The sequence below is a fragment of the Indicator indicator genome, chromosome 21 (assembly GCF_027791375.1).
Source record: "Indicator indicator isolate 239-I01 chromosome 21, UM_Iind_1.1, whole genome shotgun sequence".
NCBI classification, from domain to species: Eukaryota; Metazoa; Chordata; class Aves; order Piciformes; family Indicatoridae; genus Indicator; species Indicator indicator.
Window position 1 is genome coordinate 8,616,405 of NC_072030.1, and position 8,184 is coordinate 8,624,588.

The following is an 8,184-nucleotide window of genomic DNA, read 5'->3' on the forward strand; positions in this document are numbered from 1 at the left end:
TCATTTTACACAGATTTTTCCATTTCCCCATTCATAATGCAGGTAGAATGATACATAGTAAATAAAATTGGGAGAAAAGCAAAATGAGAAAGTCTGAGCTCTGCAGATGTGTTAAGGGTGATATTGCTAAGAAAGGAAAAAGTCAGAAGAGATGCATCCTCTTGTTATGCTCTCTTCTATGTCATATGCTGAATGAGACATGCAAAAAGTAGAAATTTGTTCCAGACATCTGCAAAGTTCAGGGTTTATTCAAGACAGAATTGGGGAGCTAAGAGAGCACAGCATTACTTTGGAGGGAATTCAAACCTAGCAGGATTCAGTCTTTCTACTTTTGAAGGGAGGAAAGGGGAGAGGAGAATCAAAGGAAAGGGAATCTTAGAAGAATATATTGTTATTCCCTGTTAAACTTGACTATTTGGATGTTCAAATGAGTATAGAGAAAATCTAAAGAGAGTTAGTGCATTCCTTACTGCAACTAATCCTTGAAGGCCAGGCTTATATGGCGTTTCAGTAGGAAAATTATGAACAGTAATTTGCAGTTTGTTGAGTAATGAAAGAAGAAAAAATTACCCAAAGCTGCTGGGAAATCATAATAGTGTATGGGTAAGTAGTTAGATGGACTCAGTTCACAGGCATGAGAGCTACTGGATCAGGTTTCTGGAATGGCCATTACAGAATTTGTAGTAGTAAAGATCACCATGTAAATCCTGACCTTTCCTCATCCTTCCCAGGGGAAACGACAATTACTTTTCATCTAGCTTATACAGACAGTTTTGGAAACAGGAAAAAAAAAAGCCATTTGAAGATGTAGGAACCTCTGAGAGTAGATGGTGCTCTAGTCTATCAGAATAGGATCCACACATTTAATTTTAACATCAGACTGTCTCTTCTCTCCCTGCTTTTTCTCTGCCATGTTCTAGTAATGACAAGCAGTTAACTGAACTGACAGGGTTACTTACTTGAAATAATAGCAGCTGTTTAATGCTCTTAAAATTCAGAGTTTTTCAGCTTTGCAAGTTCCAGTGGATGGACCGGCTACTGTGAAGCTTAATCCTGATTGCAAATGCTCTCTTTGTTCTGTCTTTTCTGCTCATATGCTCATGATGTGTTACATCCCATAGACAACCAGGCAGGACACACTGCCAGTGTTTCAAGTGGTCTGTGTAAATGGAGGACCACCTCCTGCAGGAAGAGCAATGGCCTCCAAAGGTAGGGGAACAGCTGTACACTCTTAATGAACAGGTTTTGGCAGAAGGAAGACAGGGAAGACCATAAGTCATGAAAGTCATTAAGTGTTCATGGCTCAGGGCTGTGTGCCACACAGCACACAAGGCAAAGTCCGCCCTGCCCACAGTGGGTGTCACAGGTAAGTGGGACACATATGGAGCCGTGAGTCACAGGTCCTGTAAATGGTCATTAAATAGCTGGGTAGAAGTGTGTCAAACAATGAAATGATGTAATGGACAAATGCTTATCACAGACAGAAAATCCTGACCTCATTTCACATATGACTTCATTTCAGGTGACCTCACAAGTGCAGTTATTCTACCACCTGCACAGCCTTGTATGTTTTATGTGCTTCTTTTACCCTCTGGATCCTGAAGAAATTAGTTAGTTGTTTTTTCCAATCAGTCCCAGATGGATGATGTCTGTCAGCATTTCCTGATTTACATAACATTTATCATTTTCAAAGCACTTTATAAACACTAAGCAGTTGATCCTCATACCACCTCTGTGCCCTAAGCATTACTATTTTCTTTTTACCAAATGGAAATTGTTAATGAGAAGTTAAAGCACACAGTAGCTAAAGTAACAGCTGAACTCAGTACCATCTATTTTTTTAACAGCTCTTTATGCCTCTAGCACATCACACTTTCCTAATGCAAACACATCTACCACACTGCCCTCTGGTAGTTCTTTTTTCCTTCTTATTTACATATAAAAATCTTCTCAGGTCTGTTAGTTCTTGGAAGTTTTTAGTCTCTGGTATAGTTAAAGAGCCAATCTCACAACTTGTATGCAAATCAACTTCTAAAATACTCTAAAAACAAATGAGCACAACTTTTGGGCTTTAAGATACTGTATCCCGTATGTCTCTCAGGTACAATCAATAGTTTCAAAAATTCATTTTTTAAAATTATTCACTTAATATGAGGTCACCGAGTCATCTAAATTCCTTGTGGGCATAGAACTGAAATTCACTGAAAATCAGGCCCCAGATGAGCTTTGGTTAATTTTTAAATTAACCAAAATTTTAAAATTTGGTTAAATTTTTACAAGCCATTTAATTGCAATTAAATGGCTTTTAAAATAGAGGTATTTCGTTAATTAAAATTAAATGGCTTGTAAAATAGAGGTATTTAATAACTGACATGAGTAACTGTTGGAATGAACTGAAACTCAGAACGGTTGCATTCTTCACCGCAGCAGAAGATTCAGCAATGTTAAACTCCTTCCAAGCACATACAGAGGGAAGTAGTTTGATTTATTAATACTAATGGTCTTACATAGTTACAGGCAGGCAAAGGCTTTTGAGTCACTTCTAACTGCCACAGGCAAGTAAAGAAGAAACGGAGTAGGAGTCAGACAAAATTAGAAGCCTGTAACCCCTTCCTTGGGCAGTGTTTCTTCACCTAATGTTCATACTAGCAAAGAGTAGCAGTACATGGCACTGAACTCCACTCATACACACCACCACCTGCCAGCCTCTCAGCAAAAAAATGCCCTATGAGCTCTTCACTCATTTGAGTCCTTCCTCTCTCCCTCTCTCTCCCCCTTCCTTCCCTCTTTCCTCCCTCCCTCCCTCCATTCTTCCTTCCCTCTCTCTCTTCCTCCCTTCCTTCCTTCTTTGTCCTTTTTGCAATAAAAGAATTAAAGGTTGCAAATGGGCCAGAGGGAATGGGAAATCTAAAAGCAGTTGGAAGAGCCAACTGCTCAGAAGCAGCATTCGTTAACATTTTATATCAGCAGGCTACACGTGTATGCTCCTTCTGACCATGCATTATAGCAAAACAATGGCTAAAATAAACTTGAGTGGGATCAAATTGTTTCAGTAACATCTTGGTTGCAGTGACCATGACATGTTAGAGTTTAGTATCAAAGAAGCAAGGTGGAAAGTAAAATTTCAGCCCTGGACTTTAAAAGGGCCAACTTTCCCCTCTTCAAGTCTCTACTTGGAAATATCCAGTGGACTAGGGCTGGAAGGAAGGGGGGCCCAAGGGAGCTGGCTAATATTCAAATATTATCTCCTCCAAGCTCAAGAGAAATGTATTCCCTTGGAAAAAAAATCAAGTAAGGCAAGCAGAAGACTTGCATGGATAAGCAAGGAACTCTTAGTAAAACTCAAAAAAAAAAAGGAGGTTTACAATATGTGGAAAAAAGGACTGGTCAATTGGGAGGATTATAGAGATACAGCCAGAGAATGTAGAGATGCAACAAGGAAGGCCAAGGCCCTCCTGGGACTGAATCTTGTCAGAGGGGTAAAGAGGAACAAGAAGAGTTTTTTCAAATATATCAGTAATAAAAGGAAGAGCAGGCAAAAGGTGGGCCCACTGCTGAATGAGAAGGGAGATACAGTAACTGATGATGCAGAGATGGCAGAGTTGCTGACTGCCTTCTTTGCCTCAGTCTTTACTCTTAAGACCAGCCCTCAGGAACCTCAGTCTCTAGAAGCAAGGGAGCAGAGCTGGAGAGATGTGGACATTCCGCTGGTCAGCCAGGACAGGGTTGGAGATCTCATACCATCTCAAGACACACAAATCCATGGGCCCTGATGGGATGCATCCACGAGTGCTGAGAGAGCTAGCTGATACTGTTGCTGAACCTCTCTCCATCTTTGAAAAGTCATGGAGAACAGGAGAGGTGCCTGACAACTGGAAGAAAGCAAATATCACTCCAGTCTTCAAAAAAGGCAAGGAGGAGGACCTAGGCAACTACAGACCAGTCAGCCTCACCTCCATCCCTGCAAAGATGATGGAGCAACTCATCCTGGAGGTCATCTCTAACCCCATGGAAGACAAGAAGGTTATCAGGAGTAGCTAACATGGATTTACCAAGGGGACATCCTGTCTAACTAATCTGATAGCCTTCTATGAAGCTATGACCAAATGGGTAGATGAGGGAAGAGCAGTGGATGTCATATATCTTGACTTCAGTAAAGCTTTTGATACAGTCTCCCATAACATCCTCATAGAAAAGCTCAGGAAATGTGGCATAGATGGTTGGTCAGTGAGGTGGATTGAGAACTGGCTCAACAACAGAGTGCAGAGGGTCGTCATCAGTGGCTCAGAGTCAACCTGGAGGCCTGTGGCAAGTGGTGTTCCCCAGGGATCAGCACTAGGTCCAGTTTTGTTCAATATCTTTATCAACGACCTGGATGAGGGCATTGAGTACCCTCAGCAAGTTTGCTGATGATACAAAACTGGGGGGTGTTGGCTGACACCCCGTCAGGCTGTGCAGCCATCCAATGTGACCTGGACAGGCTGGAGAGCTGGGTGCAGGCAAAGTTTAATAAAGACAAGTGCAGGGTCGTACATCTGGGGAAATATAACAACATGCACCAGTACAGGTGAGAGGCTGTCCGGATGGAAAGCAGCTCCACAGAGCAAGACCTTGGAGTGCTGGTGGACAGTAAGTTCTCCATGGAACAACAATGTGCTCTTGTGGCCAAGAGAGCCAATGGGATCCTGGGATGTATCAAGAAAGGTGTGTCCAGCAGGGCTAGGGAAGTTCTTCTACCTCTCTACTCTGCCCTGCTGAGACCACACCTGGAATACTGTGTCCAGTTTTGGGCTCCCCAGTTCAAGAGAGACAGAGACCTGCTGGAGAGAAGCCAATGGAGAGCCATGAGGATGATTAGGGCACTTGAGCATCTCCCCTGTGAAGAGAGACTGAGAGCCCTGGGGCTGTTTAGTCTTGAGAAGATTGAGAGGAGATCTGATCAATGTCTATAAATACGTGAGGGGTGGGTGTCAAGTGGAGGGGGCCAGGCTCTTTTCGGTGGTTCACAGTGATAAGACAAGGAACAATGGGTTCAAACTTGAACATAGGAGATTTCACTTCAACATGAGGAAAAACTTCTTTACAGTGAGGGTGATGGACACTGGAACAGGCTGCCCAGGGGGGTTGTGGAGTCTCCTTCTCTGGAGACTTTCCAAACCCACCTGGATGCATTCCTGTGCAGACTACCCTAAGTGAGCCTGCTTTGGCAGGGGGGTTGGACCTGATGATCTCTTGAGGTCAATTACTAACTTCCTACATGTATAAAACAGTGTCCATACCTTGTTTTCTGTTTAGTGGCTGCTCAGTTATGTAAAAGCTCTTCATGGCACATATGTGAATCCTATATCCAGAGTACAAATTAGGCATGCAGGCTCCAGAACTGGAAAGGGACTTTTACTCTTGCCTACACAGTTTTTAATTTCTAAACCCATGAGAGGAGTCACTACAGTGTGGTAAAGGAATGATTGGATCACGTGTTGTGCTCCTTCTATGGCATCACTATTAATGGATGGCTTATGTTATTGAGGAGGAGGAGAGTTAAATTATTAAAAACCTAATTTCTGTCTCTTTCTTCACTGTGTGACTCAAACCAGTTTTGCAATCTGTTACAGGTTAACTGGCCAGGGTTAGGCAGGGTGGGGCCTGTAGCAGATTGCAAAACTGGTTTATTCAATTCACAGGGCAAGGAAACATCCTTAAAAATAGATATTCTAGAAGAAGACCAGATATCTTGCTGTCAATTATGGCACATCATACAACAAAACATATTTTCAGCCCCTTAGCTTTTGCTGCTGTGTTGAGTGAGACACTGCATGCAAGTCACGTGCAAGCGGAGGCCAGCCAGTATTGTGCTGCAGCTGAAGAACGTGCCTTTCAGCTTGGGGCTATACTCAGAGGCACACCCTCACCTGCAGCCTTTCTCCTCTTCTCCATAACTCTGTGTGCCAAGTGCAGCTGGTTAATAGATCACAGATCAGACTAACCAGCTGCTTCCAGCATATGGGGTCATGGAGGAGAGGAAGCTGCAGGGCTGCTCTGCAAATGTGTGAGATGCAGGTCTGGAGCTGTCTGGAGATCAACAGGTGATTTCAAGAAGGATAAAAAAATGGAAAAGAGCTGTACTGTTTTCAGTGAAATAGAGAGGGAACGCAATCTGCTGCCTCTTGCAAAGTCTTGAGAGGGTAGGCAGAAATACAGATGATAAGAGCTGTAGGCTTGACTTGTGGGTTATCCTGTATAGCTTCATCTGGGCATAGGAATCACCACACAAGGCAGTCACATAGGTGTATATGAAAGCTGTCCTTCAGTATTAAACCAACAAAGATGGAACACACAAACCATGTGAAAAAACTACTAAATTACATCAAAAGTCTATTGTATACATATTAAAATGTGGCAGATGGTTTCAGAATCTTGCACTCTCTTGTTATCAATGTAGTTCTTTTTATTGCTTCCAGACAATTCAAATTCTAGCATGACATAACAGTGTCAGAGAAGAGATGAAGTATATGATCTGCTTTTCTTTAAGCTGCCAGTACCTTCATTATCCTAGGGAGTTTTCCTAGTCTACAACCACAGAAAGGTTATCAGAAATGGAGAGCCTCACCTTCACTCACCTTAGTGGGCCCTTCATCCATCCATACAAAAAGGGTCCTAAAATTTAAGTTAAACCTAATATGAAACGCACTTTAGTAATCCATCACATTGTGATGGCAGGGCAAATTTGTCCCTTATTGTAACTATAACACAGCCATATTCTGAATCTCTGTTAGGTTATGTTGCACTGTAATAGCGAGACACCAGAACAGACCTACTGGGAAGCCAGGAGAGCTTCCTTCACAGGAGATTGTTGAGAAGTTAGGATGTGCACATGTCAGGGTGGGCTGGGAGTATTTGATCCAGGCTCAGTGCAAGGGAGGACTGAGTGATTTTTAAAAATCCCTCACAGTTCTACAGTTCTAAATGTTTATGTTTTCTAAAGAGACAATTTCTTTATGTGTCAGTCAGTGTGGTCTGGTCTTACCCCCAGAACATTACTCTGTATTTTTGCAAAGGCTATCAGTTTACCCACTGTAGTAGTGAAAATTAAAAACTACATTTCTCAAACTGGCCCATTTCCTAACAACATACCAAAGAAAAACAAAGAGAAAAGGTATCACATGTAATTTAGTTAAGATTCCTTCTTTTATATTTGCTGGTGTAAAAACATTCCCTTCTTGCTGTCCAAATCTGTCCAGCACAGCTGAATTGTGAAATGTGATTCTAAGGACATACAACTTTTTCAAAGTGTAGTTAAAACTTTCTCCTTTCATCTATAAATTCTCCGAGACTGCTTCAAGTCTTGCTTTATCTAGATGGAAGACTTCTTTTACCTCAAAAGATGTCAATTTTAAACTGAGCTGTTACCTTTGTTTCTGAGCACAGTAGTTCCTAGTTGTTTCACAGCAACAGCTGGTGGGAAGGACCTTCATGATGCCTCTCAGTGAAACTCCAGATAACAGCTATAACACTTAAAACCTAATTCAGCATTCATGCCAACTGTTAATCCATAGCTCTCCTGTTCCTTCTCCATGGAAGTGGCCAGTTTCAAACCAGAGGTGTTCAAATTTCCTCATGCTGCCCCACAGAAGAGGCATGGGAACACCCTCACTGCATCCTACAATGCAGCACAGAGACCTCAGCAAGCAATACAGTTGGGTAACCAGAGTCACTTTACCACTGTCTCACAAACCCACTTGGCAGGGTAAGTAGCCCATGTGGTGTCTTGGGTTGCTGTGGCTGGGCTACCAGTGGGACTCAAGGTCTGTCATGCCCTGCAATATCAGGTACCTCCACACTGCCAGTGCAGCCCTGCTTCCAAGTTTCAGTGATGAAGAATAAACTGGAGTTTGCATATGGATTAGAGCCAGTCTTCTGCTGTGCTCATTCATGCTAGAGACAACAGTCCCAAAGGAATTGGACTAGAGCTAGCATTTCTCTTCCCTGCAGTCACTGAAGCAGCCCTAGGAGAGAGCTGTGGTCTGGGTGAGTGGAGTAACAAGGTTCTGCAGTCCTTAATTGTGCACTGTGCACTTCCTTCCTGAGGAGTCACACGGCTGGTTTATTAAAATTGCACACAAATAGGTCTTAGTGCATTTAAGTGGTTGATATTAGCAAAAACTCAGCCTCACTGTGAAACATGCT